We start from the raw sequence: 21,118 nt of genomic DNA on the forward strand, positions 1-21,118 counted from the left end.
CGGCAGTCGTCGAACGCCTCCCGCAACAGCGCCCAACTTCAGTGGAATTACTTCATTTCTACTTGTCCCTCCTCACAGGTCAGGCGGCCGCCATTTCAGGGGGGCACAGGCCTTGGCACCTAACTGCGTCAGAGCAGACATAGGCACATCAACGGACCTACACGTTTACATTGAGTTTCTGTAAAAAAAAGCAAGGCATATTAATATGAGTATATGTTTGAATATGACCATCTGCTCACCATTTTTCACCCTAGAGTTCAAGCGCTGAGGATGAATAAGAGATGGAGACATACCCCTGTGTACAGACCCCTGGTGGACCTGGCAACAATGGAGGACAGGCACATTATCCTAACCTACAGACTTGATAGGGCAACAATCCAAGAGCTGTGTGCCCAATTGGAGCCAGACCTGATTTCAACTATCCGACACCCCACAGGTATCCCCCCTCTAGTGCAGGTTCTGTCAGTGCTCCATTTCTTGGGAAGTGGTTCCTTCCAAGTGACAGTGGCCATGGCATCAGGGATGTCACAGCCTATGTTCTCAAATGCGCTGACCAGAGTGTTGTCTGCCCTGATGAAACACACGCGCAGCTACATCGTATTCACCCAGGTAGAGGATTTGGCCACAGTGAAGGCTGACTTCTATGCAATGGGACTTATCCCCAACATCATTGGTGCTATTGATGATACACATATTGCCTTTGTCCCACACCGGAGAAATGAACAGGTGTTCAGAAATCGAAAGAGTTTTAATTCTCTGAATGTGCAGATAGTGTGCCTGACGGACCAGTACATCGTCCATTGTCAATGCAAAGTATCCTGGCGCTTTGCATGAGGCCTTTATCTTGAGGAATAGCAGCATCCCATATGTGATGTCTCAACTCCAGAGGCACAGGGTGTGGCTAATTGGTGAGCCTATGGTCCCCACCCAGTGTCTGTTGTTATATGGGTGTGGGGTTGGCCCTAAGGGTGAGTTTCTGAATACCAGGTATCCCTCAATATTTGCAGGTGACTCTGGTTACCCCAACCTCTCATGGCTACTGACCCCAGTGAGGAATGCCAGGACAAGGGCAGAGGAACGTTACAATGAGACACATGGGCAAACAAGGAGGATCATTGAGCGCACCTTTGGCCTCCTGAAGGCCAGATTCCAGTGCCTCCATCTGACAGGGGGATCCTTGTGCTACTCACCCAAGAAGGTGTACCAGATCATTGTTGCAGGTTGCATGTTGTATGTTGCACAACCTGGCCTTGAGACGCCAGGTGCCTTTTCTGCAGGAGGATGGAGATGGGCATGTGGCAGCGGTGGAACCTGTGGACAATGACAAAGAGGAGGCAGAGGAAGAGGATGTGGACAACAGGACTACTATAATTCAACAGTACTTCCAGTGACACACAGGTAAGACACCGTAACTTCACCTTCCATTGCAGTTTTGTGTTGGACATTATACATAGCAGCCTGATTTTCCAAAATCTATGGCCACTTACTCTACCCTTTGGCATCTCTAATTTCAGATATCTGTACCCCACTCTAGCTCCTGGTGTGTTTACTGCTGCCCACTACAGGTCATACCTATGTATATATAACTGTACATTTGAATTGCAATGTTTACAGCTTGTTAAACTAATACATTTTTCAATCAATTGACAGACTCCATACTTGTATTAGTTCCAAGGGTGTTTATTTCTGTGATAATAAGTGTAGGGGGTATTGCAATGCGCTGGGCTGATGGTGAAGGAATGTCCAGGATAGAGTCCAGTCTATTGGTATCACAGATGCATTGTCCAAGGGGGCATAGGGAGTGGGGCAATGGCAGTTCAAGGTGGACAGGGTGACATAGTGGGACACAAGGGTAACATTCAGGGGAGTCTTATTTCATGGGGAGGGTCTTGACAATGTTCTCTAGCTTCTGCCTGGGTCGCAGGGACCTTTTGCGTGGTGGTTCTCCTTCTGTAGGGGGAGGGGTGCTGGTGGCCTGTTGGGCCTCTTCCCCACTAGCACCGGCGGAAGTAGAGGGCTGTTCATCGGTGTGGCTAGTGTCAGGGGCCCGTTGGTGTACCACTTACTCCCTCATGGTGTTGGCCATGTCTGCCAGCACCCCTGCAATGGTGACCAGGGTGATGTGGATGTCCCTCAGGTCCTCCCTGATCCCCAGGTACTGTCCCTCCTACAGCCTCTAGGTCTCCTGCAACTTGGCCAGTATCTGGCCCATGGTTTCCTGGGAATGGTGGTATGCTCCCAGGATTTTGTTGAGTGCCTCATGGAGAGTCGGTTCCCTTGGCCTGTCTTCCCCCTGTCGCACTGCAGTCCTCCCAGCTTCCCTGTTGTCCTGTGCCTCTGTCCCCTGAACTGTGTGCCCACTGCCACTGACCCCAGGTCCTTGATCATCCTGTGTTTGTGGGGTTTCCTGGGGTCCCTGTAGTGGTGGACACACTGCTGATTGACGTGTCCTGGGGACAGAGGTATGGTCCCGCAGGTGGGTGCTGTGGTGGTGTTTCCTGAGGGGAGAGGCCTGGTGGTGGTTTGGGACTGTGGCTGGGTCACTGACTGTCCAGAGGTCACTGATGGGCCTGGTTGGCCATCCTGATCCAGGCATGCAGAGGTGCTGTCATCACTGTGGGCCTCTTCTGTGGGGGGAGTGGATGTTGCTGGCACCTCCTCTCCGGTGACGTTGTGTGCGGATCCTGTGGGGATGTAAATACAGTGTTATTGTTTCTGCGTGTGACATCTTGTGCATGGGTATGTTTCCCTCTATGGTTGTTATTACCAAGGCAGCTTTGGTTTGCGTGAGTTGTGATTTGGTTGGCTAAGTGATTGTCACTAGTGTGCATGCTGTGGTGATGGGTGTCCATGCAGGTCTGTGATGGGGGTCCATGCATTGGTGTTGGATGCAGAGATTGGTATTTGGATGGGTGGGTTTTGATGGAGGGGTATATGTGAGGTGGTGGAGTGATGGGTGTGATGGTAGGGGTAGGAGTTTGTGATGGCATGCAGATGGGGTGGTGAAAGTAGTAAAGATTTGACTTACCAGAGTCTAGTCATCCTGCTACTCCTGCCAGGCCCTAAGGATGCATGATCACCAAGACTTGATCCTCCCATGTTGTTAGTTGTGGGGAGGAGGTGGGAGTCCACCGCCAGTCCTCTGTACAGCTATCTGGTATCTTGCTACCACGGAACTCACCTTTCCCCGTAGGTCGTTCCACCTCTTCCTGATGTCATCCCTGGTTATTGGGTGCTGTCCCACGGCCTTGACCCTGTCCACGACTCTCCGCCATAGCTCCATCTTCCTAGCAATGGACGTCTGCTGCACCAGTGATCCGAATTGCTGTGGCTCTACCTGGATGATTTCCTCCCCATGACCCTTAGCTCCTCCTCTGAGAACCTGGGGTGTCTTTGTGGTGCCATGGGTTTAGTGTGAGTGGTGTGTGTTAGGGTGTGTGGGGTGATGTGTTTGGGTGTGTGCGGTGAGGTGCGTGGATGGTGTGTTGGTGATGGTGTTCTGTGGCTCTGATTCAGTGGGTGCTCCTGGCGTGTCTCTCTCTCAGTTGTCAATTTTATTTTGTTGTAAAGGGTTGTGGGTAGTGTGGGTGTGTGTTTTATAGTGTTGTGGGTGTGTGTATGTGTGTCAGGTGTGTGTAGTTTGAATTGTCCAATGTGGTGTTGTTTTGTATGTGTGTGTGTAATTTGAGTGCGGCGGTATGTAGCGCTAATGGTTTACCCTGGTTGAATGTCCGCCGCGGTGATTCGTGGGCCATAATGCTGTGGGCTTATTTCTGTTGGCGTAACAGTGTGGGTTTTGGTACCCCCATTTTATCACTGACATTTGGGATGGCGGACTTGTGAGTGTCTGTATAGTGGTTGATTTCTATGTGTGGGTCATAATATGTGCAGCGGTATACCGCTCCGGACGCTGGATGTTGGTGGCAGTCAGCATGGTGGTAAGCAGCACTTACAGCCAATGTCATAATGAGGGCCAATACCACCATTTTTTAACTTTTGCTGCAAGATGTCTTTAAAAAAGGAGGTGTATTTAAAGTTAAATGGTGCAGGATACCCTAGTTTTTTCAGTTCTTTAACTACAACAAACCTTTCAATACATGCTCGCCTGTTTATTTACGATCTTTTAATGTTAGTGCTGAGTCAAGTAAACAACAGCCCAGTACTGCTCTTGACCAGGGGTGCGCAAGTTAAGATCAGTAGGGCTGCATGTGGCCTCTGGGACTTACTTTAACTATCACTGGGCTAGAATGTGCCAGAAGCTGGGATCCAAGGTATCACTGAGATACAAGGAATGAACCAAGCAGATAGTTGACTTTTTCTTTCAATGGCCAAGACATAATAAGCTTTCTGAGTTCTTTTAGTATCACACAATCCAACCTTCCAAAAGTCAACAGTTTAATGGGCAGTTGCCGTTTATGAGAAAAGATGGGAGTATCTGACACTAGTTAAGATTTTCAAAAATACAAAAAGCTTTCTTTTGCACAGTTTGCTTGACATTTAGCAAATGTGAAGAAAGTTGTCCATTTTTTCGCAGGCAGAAAAAGTTTAGGCATTTGTACATGCACAATATAGAGCAGGAGGTATCCCAATTCCACAAAAGATGCACTGATTCATATATGATGACCATCTCTGGAGTTGACATAACCACACTCCTCTTCTCTCTGTAGACAACAAATCGTGCACTCCAAATCAGAAGAAGGAGAGAAATATCGGAGTGTGTGGTTGAAGTTTTTAAAGTGATTGATAAAAGAGGACTCAGCTGTCGCAGAAAATCAGTCTGTTTTTTGAGTTGGATAATGATTTGATTAATCATGGAAACTTTCTTGAACTAATCGTTCTCCTGTCAATATATGACCAACCTCTTAAACAACACATTGAGGCTCAGATTTATACTTTTTGCCGCAAAATTGCGCTAATGCAGTTTTGCGTCAAAAGGTTTAGCGCTGACTGGCTCCATTTTTTATCGCCACCCGGGTATCATATTTATACTATGACGCTGGGTGGCGCTAAAAGTAGGTTAGAGTCCAAATTTCTGACCTTAACCATTGCGCCTTATCGTAAGGCAAAATGACGTTAAAAATGCCTCTAACCCATTTTACAACACATAAACATGTCACAAAATGGAAATGCACCATTTTTACCCGCATTAGTGTCAAATACAGATGCTAAAGGAGAAAACAGTGCAAAGGAGAGGCTAAATGGACCCAGAAAGCCAGGAGAGACTCCCGGGGGACCCCAATCAACCAGGAACCAGCCAGGAGGACATCGACAAGACCCAGGGGAGGGAGAAGAAAAAGAGAAAGTGTTGTTTCAGTGCAGTGGAGCATGAAATGCTGGTGAGAGAGGTGACAGAGCATCAACATCAACTCTTTATCACCTCAAAATTGCCAATTGGCAGGAGAGAGGCAATCTGGCAGCAGATAGTAGACACGATTAACAGTGTGGCAGAGGTCAGGAGAGCCATAACAGAGTGCAAGAAACGTTGGCATGATTGTAAGCAAAGGACAAAGTTAAAAATGGCAAGGAACATGAAGGCAGCACTGCAAACTGGAGGTGGTAGTCCAGCACCACAAGAGGACTTGAATAAGATGGAGGAGATGGTTGCAGCGGTCACCCCGGAGGAACTGATCAGTGGAATTGCAGGACAGCGCGGACTACTAGGAAACACCACAAATGCAGGGTAAGTTGCATGGGGAAATTAATGTCAAATTGTCAAACGCTTGAAGGGGAGGCACATAGGACTCACACAATGCATGTCAAAGGAGTGCAGAGGGACACATTGCACATTAAGCAAGTTGCACCATGCTGACGTAAGCTACACATGTACCTATGCCTTGGTAGTGCCATGTACCATAACACATACACAGCCTGGACATGTCAATCACCAGTCCTACACACCTACATGTACAAATGCAGCACATGGGATGGATGGCATGCATAATGACTGTGCCTCTGGTTGTGCCATCACAACGTCCCTTGCATTTAGACATATTAACCCTACCAACATGACCAAGACTTCAGAGATTAGGTAGTCAGTCAATGCCATACCTGGGGTCACGTCATGGTGGTGTCCCTTACAGTAACACCTTGCAACTGCCTTTCCTTCTTGCCCAAACACATGGGTGCTGCATCTTCCAGCACACAATTAATTGCAACTGTCCCAGACATGTGTTGGTAGCACCACCACCATAAGGCATCCACAGCTCCATCATGCAGTGAGGATGTCCCCTAGGTGCAGAGAACAATAATCTAAGCAGGTGCTGGGGGAATAGCAGGGTGGTACTGTATCACCCAGACCAACTAAACTGGTTTAGTGTGTAACCACATATCTTGATGCAGAACAGAATTGTTCTACTACAGAAAATATGTACCACAGATAGCAAACTGTAGGTCACAACAGTTACAGGCTGAGCCCACAACTACTCTGCCACAAAGAAGTGAGACACATAAGAATGGGGAAATAAACGCACACATACAACACATGGGGTATGACTGTGAATATAATGGTATATAATTCCACATTGACGGGGGCGATGGTGCATGGCTAAGTCTGGTGTTGGTAAGATTGCTAGTGCAGTGTACCCTTCCCTGTTGGCATGATTAGTCACACATGGGGATGGCAGGTGGAAATCTGTCTGCTCAAGGTATCATTATGGGACACTTGGCACAACATTGTTGATGTATCAGAGTCAGTGCCAGTCTTGGGGTGCATTGGGTGTGACAGGACACTCTGCACTTAGTTCTGCAAATCAGACGGTGGAAAGGGCAAAGGGGCCGAGCAAGGGACCCCCTGCACTGCCCATACCAGGTGCATGGGCTGCGCAGGGGCACCCAGGGGCACACCACACCACATCACCACCAACCTTTGCATGGGGGTTTCACCACCATGCAAAGGTTGGTGGAAATGCGGGAACAGACCTGGAGTGGAGCATCAAACGTAATACTGGTCTGGTGTCACAAGAAAGGTGCCATTGTCAGTCTGTAAGATGCTGGAAATCTGCCAGTGATAGGCCATTGGCCCATGGGACATTCCCCATTGACAACAGTTGCCACTACCACCTGTGCTGTTGGGGGTGATCATATAGACAATGGCAGTCAGGTGGTCATAGGACTGCACCACTTGCGATGAGGGACCAGTAAGACTACCTGCAGACTCACCATCAAACAGCTTGAGGCCCTGACCTACGTTCAACTCAAGTTAACTGGCCATGTCTATAAACTAATTTACCATCAGGCACTGTCACTTACATAATGATGTACACAGCAAAAATATTACACCCATGCTGGCCATCCCTGTGTCTACCCCTGTGCCTGTGTTAAATTAGCTGTGCTGCCACCATGCTGCATCTCATGATTCATGGTGCAAGGATGACTTCATTGAGGGGGAGATAATAGGTGTGTAGGAAAGTGCACCTACATGCACAGACAGAAGATGAAATTGAACTCTGCTAGGTCCATGTGTGCTGTGCAATGTAGCACACAAACACATACATCAACATGAGGAGCTATCAATGGTATCAAGAGCATAGTGTCCTGGCAATGCCAAACGTAGGGTGGTGCAAGGTTACAGTACCGCATGGGTGTAAGTGAAACATGTAAGACTGGGGCAGCAGCATATTGACATGTGTGGTGCTGTGGCTTGAGCACTGCAACACCTATTGCAAGACCTCCCCACTCAAATGGATGCATAGGGAGAGTTGACAATTATAACATGGTGTCAAGCCACAGAAAGGATACACATCGCACCTAGTAGATATGACGCAGCAAATTTCCCCACCTGAGCTTACCCTCATGTGACACTCAGGTGGGGCAAAGGGCTGACAGACTGCAACCATAATGTAATGGAACAATGTTTGGGAACTAAGATAACAATAAGCCTCCAACAGCAAGTCAGTGACGTGACATATCAACTGCCACAACACAGAAAGATTGATTTTACACAATCTCATTGCAGAGCATGATGGTTCTCCTGGTGATCTGCCTGTCCTGGAGTACCCTAATGGCCTCGGTGACCAGCTGACAACCATCAGTCAAGAGACCATCTAAGAAGTATTCACATCCCTCCAGACACCACCTCCAGTCACAAGGAGGTGTAATAATGTAGCAGCCATCCCAGATGCCCCAGCCAACACCCCAATAGTACGACCTGCCAGCACCGACACAACTGAGGATTCTGATGACAAAGGGACCAGCTTTGAGAGCACAGTGGAAGGAGTTCAGTGGGAGCTGGCCAAGGAGGCGCGGGTGGGTATGCAGACTATGGCAGCCAGTCTAGAGGGTATGCGCACGTGCCTCATTACAGCCAATGAACATACTGCAGCCAAACAAGGCACATACTCCCCAATGCATGGAGTCCAGCAGTGTCTGAGGGACATAGCTGCTGCCATGAGGGAGACTCCACAACAACTCCCCTCCCAAACTGGCAGCAGCATGCTTGAGAAACAAGATGGACTCCATGCACCGGGAACTACCTCCCTCAGGGCAGATATGGCTACCTACCACAGGGTTGTTGGATATGTGCACTCTTCAAAGACACACTGATGACCTGTCTGCTATGGACGGTCATTGTCTCCACCTACAAATTGGCAAATCATGTTCCTCCCCACTTAACAGCACTTCACCCAAGCATGTCCCATGACATGTCCCTCAACCCTGGACTTGTGTTGTGTTATAATTGTATGAATTCCACTAATGGGGTCCCAGACCTGTACATTGAAAATATTGCACGATCACACTTCCTACACAACCAGCATGTCTATGTGTATTGTGACACATCTACTACGTTTAGGACTTGTGATGTGTGTAATCATGTCAGTACAGAGTACAGTAATATGGGGGCACATATCTACACACAAGGTTCCTATGTGATGAACGACAATGCTGGTCTCATCTCCTACAAGCAATTCACTGAGTGTGTCAAAAAATGTAGAGCACATGTATTCTTCACCCACTACATATGGCAGGAATGGCTGTGAAACAGTTCTCAGGCAATATCATCAGCTGTGAGTACCAATAGAACACATTGGTGTGAAATAGAGGTACTTAACCTCATCTGTAATTGCCACTGGTTAGTTTTACAGGATAGATATTAAATGTAGGCTGTTGTCAAATGTGCCACAATGCCCAACATTCCTAAACTGGACCCTAACACTGACAGCTGAATTACCACACCTACCTGTCCAATACAAAGTAAACATAGTCACCTTGAGTGGTGGGTAAACTGGATGGCAGATGCATAGACAAGTAGATGTGTTGTAGATGCCAGTGTGACAGCTCAGTTGTAAACGGGTGATGAACATGTCAAGAGAGGGATGTGGAGGCAGGACAGAATCCCTAGGCCAACAACAATTTTCACTGTGCACTCATGGGAAGACCCTAAGACACAAGCATATGACACATAAAGTAAGGGAGTGCCCAAATATTTTTTTAAACAATGAAACTAAACAAAACAAAAAAAATCAAGAAAACCTATCATAACCTAACCTAACCTAAACTATTCTAACTATACTTGAACAACAACTAACCCTAACTATCCTATGCTAAACTTACATTGGCCCCCACCCACCTTATGTTACAAGACCCATGCAGGACAACATATACTAAACTACACGTATACTAACTAGATCTAAACAAATATATAAACATTTTTCTATTTTTTTATTTTGATAAAACACATAGGTGGTCATTGCAACGCTGGCGGACGGTGTTAAAGCGGCGGTAAGACCGCAAACAGGCCGGCGAAAAAAAAAAGGGAATTATGACCGTGGTGGAAACCGCCAACAAAGACAGCCACTTTAACACTCCGACCGCCACGGCGGTACAGACAAACAGCGCGGTGGTTACGGCCAACAGACAGGCAGGAGACAATGTACCGCCCACACTATTACAACCCACCAATCCACCACCTTTTCCGGGGTGGATTCACTGCAGATAAAAACACGGCGGAAACAGCTTTTGCTATGGGAAAACTCTCACCTGAACACATCCCACGAGGAATGAGGACAGCATGGAGCCCGAACTCCAAATACTCCCTGCGCTTGTTTTCCTGCTCCTTTACGACCAACAGCTACGTAGGTGCAGAAGATACCGGTGAGTACGGCATCTATGACACGGGGAGGGGGGAGGCAAAAGTTAGGGGGACACCCACCAAACACCCCCACCCTCGCATATCACAACATACCCACCAATGCAGTCACAAAAATAACAGTAACAACCCACAATCCCCCCGGAAGAATAAAAAGACAATGCAAAATTCGGGCAAACATTGTAATGTGCCAATATACATGTCATACAAAAATATACAGATATATATATCTCAAAATCACTCTTATTTACACATACAATCCGAGTAGTGCAGATATGTACACAACATTGTCCGTGCACCAACAGTCCAAAAATGCATGGGCGAGGCCCACAATAGATACCTGACCAAAATCTGAGAGAACACTGCCGGGGCATCAGATAGAAAGAAAACAGGCACCTCAGGGGGTAGGGAAGGGGGGGCACCTCAGCCAGATGAATGCGAAGCCAGATCCACGACCGGGCTCCATGCCCATTGATGTATCCTGGGGAGTGCAAAGCCACAGTCTCTCAAGTCTCCACAGTGGGTGGGTTGCCCACTGTGCCATCCTGGGGAGTGCAAAGCCACAGTCTCACAAGTCTCTACGGTGGGTGGTTTGCCCACTGTGCCATCCTGGGGAGTGCAAAGCCACAGTCTCTCAAGTCTCTGCAGTGGGTGGTTTGCCCACTGTGCCATCCTGGGGAGTGCAAAGCCACAGTCTCTCAAGTCTCTACAGTGGGTGGTTTGCCCACTGTTCAATCCTGGGGAGTGCAAAGTGGATAACAGTCTCCACTGGTTCTGGAGGGGGACTGGTGCCCAGACTGGATGAGTCTCCACGTGAAAGTACCTGTCCTGTCACTGTCCCAGCTGCACATGGGATAAGGATGCCTGATGTGGTGGTCCATTCATTCCTACACAGTGCATGCCCTGTTCAGCAGTGCTTTGCCATGGCGGTCTTTGCCCTGTTCAGTGGTGCTTTGCCATGGCGGTCTTTGCCCTGTTCAGCAGTGCTTTGACATGGCGGTCTTTGCCCTGTTCAGCGGTGCTTTGCCATGGCGGTCTTTGCCCTGTTCAGCGGTGCTTTGCCATGGCGGTCTTTGCCCTGTTCAGCGGTGCTTTGACATGGCGGTCTTTGCCCTGTTCAGCGGTGCTTCGCCATGGCGGTTCAGGACAGTTCAGCAGTGCTTTGCCATGGCGGTTCAATACAGTTCAGCGGTGCTTTGACATGGCAGTTCAATACAGTTCAGCGGTGCTTTGCCATTGCGGTTCAGGACAGTTCAGCAGTGCTTTGACATGGCGGTTCTGATACTGACATTGTTGTGTGGCATGACGATCTCTACACTGGACATTGGTGTGTGGCATGACGATCTCTACACTGGGCATTGGTGTGTGGCATGACGATCTCCACATTGGACATTGGTGTGTGGCATGACGATCTCTACACTGGGCATTGGTGTGTGGCATGACGATCTCCACACTGGACATTGGTGTGTGGCATGATGATCTCTACACTGGGCATTGGTGTGTGGCATGACGTTCCATCATTGCCCAGCGGGGCTGTGGCATCCTGGCCCCTCCTGGGCTGTGACTCCGGCGGTGGTTTCTGGACCAGTGACGATACTTGTGCCCTCCTGGGCTGTGACTCTGGCGGTGGTTTCTGGACCAGTGACGATACTTGTGCCCTCCTGGGCTGTGACTCTGGCGGTGGTCTCCTGACCAGTGACGATACTTGTGCCCTCCTGGGCTGTGACTCCGGCGGTGGTCTCATGACCAGTGACGATACTTGTGCCCTCCTGGGCTGTGACTCCGGCGGTGGTCTCCTGACCAGTGACGATACTTGTGCCCTCCTGGGCTGTGACTCCGGCGGTGGTCTCCTGACCAGTAACGATACTTGTGCCCTCCTGGGCTGTGACTCCGGCGGTGGTCTCCTGACCAGTGATGACGGGGCTGGCGGTTGTGTCTGGACCGCCGGAAATGATGGCGCACTTCTCCACCGTGATACTCACAACAGGCTGGGCAGACTTCCTCTGGACCTTCCCCACCTTTGTTGGATTTACAGCTGACTCACCAATCCCCTTCGATCTCATGTCACTTGTTATCCCACCAGGGGTCTTAAGACGGTCCTGTCGTCCACTCTCCATTTTCAGAGCCTTAACAGGGGGTGGGCTGCCAGTGCCTTGGCTCCGGGTCCTACTGCCTGCCCTGGTGGCCGGTGCACTCCAAAAACCTGGAACATGCACCACTGGTACTGGAGGCTTTTTGGCTGAGGCGCTACGACGGGACTGATAAATTGGAGGGGGGGTGGGGGCAAAAAGGTGAATTTGACAGAGGGACAGTTTCTGATGAACACTGGGATGGGTAGCTGGAGAGGGTCTGGCAGTGGAGGAAGAGGAGGTGGTTGTAGGAGGTGTCACTTTAGGTGTTTTGGGTGCAGGTGCAGGTACTGGAGTCTGTTGTGAGGTGGATGGATGTTGGGTGAGTGATTGCCGGCGTTTGTGTACTTATGGAGGGGGCGTCACAGACACACTGGGAGAGGACACAGGGGACGTGTAAATGGCAGTGGAGGTGGTGAGTGCAGGTGAGCGGCTTGTGGTGATGGGTGTCCTGGTGCGAGTCCTAGTGCCTGTAGATGTGGTGCATGCAGGTGTGTGTGTAGACGAGACTGGGAGGGAGGAGGGAGAAGAGGAGGAGGGGGACACAGTGGAGACAGTGGACTGTTGCTGTGTCTGTATGTGGGTGAGGCTTGCGTGAGTGCCTGTGGTGTGTATGGTGCCTATGTTTGCTTAAGCTACTTGTGTGTGTTGACTTGTGTTCATGCTGGTCTGTAGGTGTGCTTGGGATGGGCTGGGGTACAGGAGATTGGGTCTGGGTGGAGGAAGTTGGAGGGGGGAGGCTAGACACAGGGACAATGGCTGCCATCAGTGCTGAGGCCAGAGATTGCAGGGTTTGCTGAAGGACAGCCTGACCAGAATGAATGCCCTCCAGGAATGCATTACCGTGTTGCAACTCCCTTTCTACACCCTGGATGGCATTCACAATGGTAGACTGCCCAACAGTGAGTGACCTGAGGAGGTCAATGGCCTCCTCACTGAGGGCAGCAGGGGTGACTGGGGCAGGGCCTGAGGTGCTTGGGGAGAAGGTGATGCCCACCCTCCTGGGTGAGCGGGCCCGGGGCGAACGCTGAGGGGCTGCTGGGAGGGCGGTGCTGGTAGGGGAGGTGGCGGCTGTACCTGTAGAGGTGGGGCGCACAGGTGGTGCTGCCACCACAGGGGAGCTCCCATCAGCGGACGAGTCTGTGTCGCTGGTTGGTGATCCGGTGGCCGACGTGATGCTCCCCTCGCCCTCCGACCCACTGGTGCATTCAGAGTCCGTGGTGTGGCCCTCCATGGCCATGTGGGATGCAGCTCCCTCGTGCTCCGGTGCCACTGTACCTCCGCCTGATGATGCTGATGTACAAAAGGACAGGGAGAGCAGGAAAAGGGGGGGAGACAGAAGAAAGAGAGTATTAGTGCATGGCATGCCACTACCGTTGGCGGACAAGACAGACGCAGCAGCCCCCTGCATTACGCCGTGCTCCTGACCTCTGCACATGCAATTTCTGGGACATGGCCTACATGGCAATGGTGGAAATCTGTGCACATGGATGCCACAGGGGCAACTATACCTCAACTTGGTACTCTGCTGAGGTGGGGTTGAGTGCCACATGGCCTAGATTACGGAGGGGCCTTGCCTAACTAACTCGCCCTGGCCTAGGGACACCCACAGTCCACCTCCCCCACCCAGACCCCTCCACTGCACGCAAAGTCAGCTGAATGACGTTGTACTCACCCCCTTGTGTCTGCTGTGATGTCCTCAAGCACCCATCCAACTCCGGGTAGGCCACCGCCAGGATCCGGAACATCAGGGGGGTCATGGTGCGACGGGCACCCCTCCCACGTTGGGAGGCTATCCCAGGCTGAGCCTCCGCCGTCTTCTTGCTGCAGCTGCAAATGTCCTCCCATCTCTTAAGGCAGTGGGTGCCCCGTCTCTGGTGGGCCCCCAGGGTCCGGACCTCCTTGGCGATGGCATGCCAAATGTCCCTCTTCTGGTGGGCACTGACCTACATGACATGCACAAGGAAAGAGGAACAGTCATTACCAACTCCACCGTCAATGTGAGTGGCCCCCTCCCTACTCTGGCCATGTGGCCCATTCATTCACATTCATAACTGATCTATGTACTCTGTCCCCTTCCCTCTTCCACCCAGCTTTCTCCACCCAGGCCTAGCCCATACAACGTGCTCCCTGTGTACTAACCTGTTGGTCTGGAGGACCGTAGAGTAGCGTGTACTGGGGGAGGACCCCATCCACAAGTTTCTCCAACTTCTGTGCAGTGAAGGCAGGGGCCCTCTCCCCAAACGCAGCAGCCATCGTCGCTTCCAGACCGAGGTCACAGCAGCACTAACAGTGTAGGTCCTCTCCTGTCGAAGGTCAGGTATCTAGTGATTGAACAGATAGAAAATGGCGGTGACGTCCGCGGCGGTGCGCATCATCACCGCCGGCGACCCATAGGGTCCAATGTTAACCAATGCAGCATTGCGCCGCGGTCTACGACCGCGACGGTGTGCAACGCCAGCGCAGTTACCCCACAATCCCATTGTCCCAGTTTAGAGGTCAGGCAGCCGCCATTTCAGGGGCCCACATGGCTTCATTTACTACTGCGTCACGCATAGCTAGGCCTATACTCAACACACATACAGGAAGGGGTTTTTGTCCGGTGTAGTCTTGTGTGTAACTGTGGGTACATACCTGGAGGAATAGTGACTGGTTCTTCGTTGTTGTCCTTCTTAGGCACCGTCAGCTGGGACATGTGAGAAGATGGCGGAATCCTCCGGTGTACCGACCGCTGGTGGACCTGTTGACAATGGAAGAAAGACATATCATCGTCACCTACAGGTTTGACCATGCCACAATCCAGGAACTATGTACCCAGTTGGAGCCTGACCTGATGTCACCGATCCGCCATCCGACTGGAATCCCCCCTGACGTGCAGGTGCTGTCAGTGCTCCATTTCCTTGCAAGTGGGTCATTTCAGACAACAGTGGCCATGGCATCAGAGATGTCCCAGCCTATGTTTTCCAATGTGTTGTCCAGAGTGTTGTCTGCGCTGCTGATACACGTAAGGAGATACATCATTTTCCCTGAGGTGGAGGATTTGCCTACAGTGAAGGGTGACTTCTATGCCCTTGGACATATCCCGAACTTCATAGGTGCTATTGATGGGACCCATGTAGCTCTGGTCCCCCCCGCAGGAGTGAACAGGTGTACAGGAACATGAAGAATTATCATTCTATGAATGTCCAGATGGTCTGTTTGGCAGACCAGTACATCTCGCAGGTAAATGCAATGTTCCCTGGCTCAGTGCATGATGCCTACGTCCTGCGAATAGCAGCATCCCTGATATGATGGGTCAACTCCAGAGGCACCGTGTATGGCTATTGGGGGACTCTGGTTACCCCAACCTTTCCTGGCTATTGACCCCAGTGAGGAATCCCAGGACCAGGGCAGAGGAACGGTACAATGATGCTCATGGGCGGACTAGGAGGGTTATTGAACGCCAGGTTCAGGTGCCTCCATATGACTGGTGGATCCCTATTCTACTCACTGAAGAAGGTGTGCGACATCATCATCGCCTGCTCCATGCTCCATAATTTAGCATTGCGACGCCAGGTGCCTTTTCTGCAGGAGGATGATCCAGATGACTGTGTTGTGGCAGCTGTGGAGCCTGTGGAGCGAGTGGACAGTGATGAGGATGAAGAAAACGACAACAGGGAGTCAGTCATACAGCAATATTTCCAGTGACACACAGGTAAGAAAATTTTCTGGTTTAACATTACATTAACTTTCACACGTCTACCTCTATCCTGTACCTACATTTCACTCACTATTTGTTAATTGAGTTGTACCCTTCCATTTCAGTATCACAGGTGTGTTAACCTACGTGTCAACTGCTTGCATCCTTGAAGGGCTTGTGATGTGTGACATTGGTATGTTAGCCTTACAATGCGTAACCCATTATGACACTGTAATTGATAATACAAAGTTCCAAATCATAGACTGACTCCATATTTTTTGGACTTTCAAGGGTGTTTATTTAAGTGCAAAAAAAATCAAGGAAGGTTGTAAAATGGTGATGGGTGATGGTGGAGGAATGTCCATGGCAGAGTCCAGTCTATTAGTCTCACAGGTGCACTGCCCATCTGGGCATTGGAAGTGGAGCTGGGGCAGTTCCAATCTGGACAGGGTGACAAAGTGGGACAGTGGGGGGACAATCAGGATGGTCTCATTTCCTGGCGGTGGTCTTGCCATTTTGCTCTGTCCTGTTCCTGGATCTCAGGGCCCGCTTGCGTGGTGGTTGCCCATCTGCAGGGGGTGGGGTGCTGGTGTGTTGGTCCTGTGGCAGGGCGTCTTGTCCACTAGTGCAGGCGGAGGTGGTGGGCAGTTAGTCGTCCTGGCTAGTGTCAGGGGCCCCTTGGAGTGCCACAGTGTCCCTCAGGGTCTTTTGTATGTCCGTCAGCACCCCTACGATGGTGCCCAGGGCGGAGCTGATGGTCCTGAGCTCCTCCCTGAACCCCAAATACAGTTTGTCCTGCAGACGCAGGCTCTCCTGCAACTTGTCCAGGACCGTGGCCATCGTCTCCTGGGAGTGGTGGTATGCTCCCATGATGGAGGATAGGGCCTCGTGGAGAATTGGTTCCCTGGGCCTGTCCTCCCTCTGTCGCACAGCAGCCCTGCCAGTTCCCCTGTGTCCCTGTGCCTCCGTCCCCTGGACCGTGTGCCCACTACCACTGCCCCCAGGTCCCTGTTGTTGTTGGGGTGGTGGGTTAGCCTGGGTGCCCTGTAGTGATGGACACACAGCTGATTGACCTGTCCTGGGTAGGGAGGTTTAGGCCCGCTGGGTGGGTGCTGTGCTGGTGTTACCAGAGGGTGGCAGCTAGGTGTTGGGCTGTGGCTGGGTAAGGGGAACCGACTGTCCTGAGGCCCACGATGGTCCGGGCTGGTCATCAGGATCCAGTGGGGCAGAGCTGCTCTCGTCACTGTGGGCCTCTTCTGGGGGTGGAGTGGTGTTGTCTGGACCCTCTGGTGTGGTGACGGTTCCTGCAGGGGTATAAGAACATGATTATTGCATGTGTGTGTGTAATGGTGTGCAATGGGTGGGTGTTTGTGTACCCCAGTGCAGGCATCCCTGTGTGGGGGCTTGTGTGATGATGGTTGGGGGGGGTGTACTGGGTATGTGCAGTGTGCATGCTTAAGTGAGGGGTGCCCATGCTTAGTTTTGTCATGCAGGGCTTGGTGTTGGGATGGGTGGTTGGTGTCATGGGTAGATTAGCGAGGATTTGGGGTGATAGGTGAGGGTGTGAGGGTGGGGGTGTGTGATAGCATGCAGGTAGGGTGGGGGATGTGATAGTTAAGATTTGACTTACCAGTGTCCCATCCTCCACCGACTCCTCCGAGGCCCTCAGGATGCAAGATGGTCAGGACTTGCTCCTCCCATGTTGTTAGTTGTGGGGGAGGAGGCGGGGGTCCGCCGCCAGTCCGCTGCACTGCGATGTTATGCCTGGAGACCGTGGAACCCACCTCTTCCTGATGTCCTCCCTATTTCTTGGGTGCTGTCCCAAGGCGTTCACCCTGTCGACTATTCTGCACCATAGCTCCATCTTCCTGGCTATTGATGTGTGCTGTACCTGTGAGCCAAATAGCTGTGGCTCTACCCGTACGATTTCCTCCACCATGAACCTGAGCTCCTCCTCGGAGAAGCGGGGGTGTCTTTGGAGTGACATGGGATGGTGTGTGTGATGTGTGGGGTGGTGTATGTGGTGAATGTAGTGGTATGTGGTGTTTTGTGCGTGGATGTAGTGTGGGTGATGGTGTTGTGTGCCTCTGTGTGATGGGGTTGTCAATAGCTGTGCTGTCTCTCTGGCCTTCTCTCAGAATTTCAGGTTGTAGGGGTTTGTGAGTGATGTGGGTGTGTGTTTTATATTGTGTTGGGTGTGTGGGAGTGTTGTTTGTATGTGTATTAGGTGTGTGTATTTCGAAATGTCCAATGTGGCGGTGTTTTGTATATGTGTGTGTATTTTGAGCGCAGCGGTGTGTACCACCAATGGAATACCGTGGTTGAAAGACCGCCGCGTGGATTCGTGGGTCGTAATAGCATGGGCGTGTTTCTGTTGGCGTGGAGGTGGAGGATGTGTTTGCGCCAGTTTATCGCTGGCCTTTGGTGTGGCGGTATTGTGTGGGTGTCTGAATTTCAGGCAGATTCCTTGATGTGTGTCATAATAGCTGTGGCGGTCTACCGCGGCGCTGTATTGGCGGTCTTCTGCACGGCGGTAAGCGCCTTATACCGCCAATGTTGTAATGACCCCCAACGTCCCTTATTACGACTTTGGGGGTCTTTCAAAAAGACCGCCGAAGCCGCTGGCACCACTGTACCACCAGTGCTGGCGGTATTGGTGGCTCCCTATTATGAAATTCGGACAATGAAATGGTGAGAGTACCGAAGACAATCACAGCTTTGCCTTTTGAAGGTTTTCTTGATGTACTTGAGTCTTTTCGTATTGGCTGCCACCTCCTTCTCCAAACTGTCCAACCTTTTCAAAACAAGTGTAATGTTCCTTTGCAGATCTTGCAGCATTTTCTGATCCATGGCAGCACGGGGTGTGAGCTGATGCATGGATGTCAATGGTGTTGCAGCTGTGGCTGTAGTTGTGGTGGCGGTTGTGCCCCCCTGCACTGTTGTGGAGCTGGGTCTTCTCTGTGTAGCTACTGCATGTGTGGGGGCCCTTCGGGTGAATGCCCACCATTCCCCGGTTGATCTCTCTGCGCGATAGCGGCGAGCCATCCTGCGGAACCCAGATTCACTGCCAGGATATGTCTGTAGCGGACTGCCCTCTTCTTCTGGAACACTTGCGGTCCCTCATTGCTCACGTTGGCAACTGTTAAACTGAGACAGGCAACCATCATTGTCAGCATTGTGAGGAGTATGTACAGATTATTGGCTTACACTCTACATCTAATTACACATGCACTCCAACTCACATTTCGGAAAAGACAATTGCCCTGATAAATGCAACGACAATGCTGCCTTAGCATCATTTTATTGACACCAAAACGATGCACAACAAGATTAGGAACCAAACCAAATGAGGTGTGCATTGCTTTTGTGCAAAATGTAATGATGCAGAGGCAGCATAAAGTTCACATAGATCAGGCCTAAATTTTTTCATAATCTGTGTCAAATTTCAACCATGCATCACCAGTTACTTGAATATGTTATTGGGAGGATGGGATGCAGTTGGTAACCATAAGGGATCAGTGCTGATAGGTACACATGCAAGCCTGATCAATGTGGCTGTCCCCTACACTGAGAGCTTCACATCTACCTATGCCTAAGGGGGGATGACCATGCAATCCATCATTTTAACTGTCCTGGTCACCCACCAAGGCATGCCCACTCATACATGGAGTCAGGTAGTGGACCATATGTTAGGAGGGCTGCCAACTAGGAATCTGGTATCACATCTATATTCATGTGTCTATGTGTAGGCACCCATCAATACCTGATCTGCCAATACTATTCCTTACACACCCATTTCCATGCCAGCAGACATTTGGCCTTGACCTGCATGCACGCCTATTACATTCCACGTAAGTGTTCCGTACATGGAGTGCAAAATACGGAGCGCCATGGGTTTAAAATGGTGCATCCGTGTGTTATAGGAATGACGGAGTACCCCACTGCCAATATTTTCACAGCGTTGCACTTTTTATTCACATATGGCCTTACATGTGGCTTGTCATCACCTTGTTTACACAATGCTGCCCATTGAGCACGACAAACCTCACAAGATATCACCCTCTGGTTGTGCATAGGGAACCTTTCAATGGGACACAGTGTCACCATCCAGTCTACTTTAATATATGATCATTTGACAGCTTATCACTTCTAGCATTGTTTGCAACACACATGGCTCACTTACACCAAACCCTGGATTACTTCACAAGACACACATTATCACACTTACTAGATACATCTGGGTTCTCAAATCGCACCACTTCGCTGATTGTGTAGGGGACAGGACAACCTATAAGATATGAATGGAAAAACATGCTTAGTGTCATATCATTGTCACTACTAGTGGACAACAAATTTCACTGTGTACTACTTTATAGGAGTGAGCTAGTTATCCTAGTGTAAAACAGTGCAACAAACACACCACTACAAACAAACAATGACACAGACACTCAGGTGAGTGAGAGCCACACATCTGCACACTTGCACTGGGCCTGAGACTTATGGAGTACTACACCCTGCAACAACCATATGTGGGAAATGTATAGAAGATGGAACTCCATGGTATATGGGGGAGTTGAGTAACAAATACATGACACTACCCTGGTGCTGTGCAAGACAATTGACTCAGGTACTCAAGCTTGTCCTGCAAGGCACCCAGAGGCACTTTGTGATGGACATTCGGCTCAATTATAAGTCTGCAATGATCAAGCATTGACTAATCCATGACTAATGTGGTAAAATTGTCTGATGGTATCAAATGCCCCATTTACATTGCCCCCTAATGTGGGAAAGTCCCCTTTGCTGACATAGTGGCAGGGATCATGTGAGTGAAATGATGACAAAGTAGCGCTATACATGCATTGCCCTACTTTGTTGACACAATCCATGTAAATATGGTAGGCTGGTGGTGTCTTGGCGTATCATATATGACACTATGCCGGGCAGAGGTGTCGCCATGGCCCCTGAAATGTGTGAGTTAGTGATGATTGTGCATGACTCACCAGACATCTGACCTGCATTGGTATAATGGTAGGACATGTGAAGTCCATGTCTAGACTGGTGCAGTTACACTTCATTCTGTTTGCATGCAACCTGTCCACAACCATTGCATGCAGCACTCCAACACATCCGCTACTGTCATTCAAGAGCAGTGAACAGTAAATCGTATGCCAATGGGAGACTCACCAACAGGGCCACCGATCGCAACACCAAGATGATTTAGCAGAT

This window comes from Pleurodeles waltl, chromosome 1_1, assembly GCF_031143425.1.
Source record: "Pleurodeles waltl isolate 20211129_DDA chromosome 1_1, aPleWal1.hap1.20221129, whole genome shotgun sequence".
Classification (NCBI taxonomy): Eukaryota; Metazoa; Chordata; class Amphibia; order Caudata; family Salamandridae; genus Pleurodeles; species Pleurodeles waltl.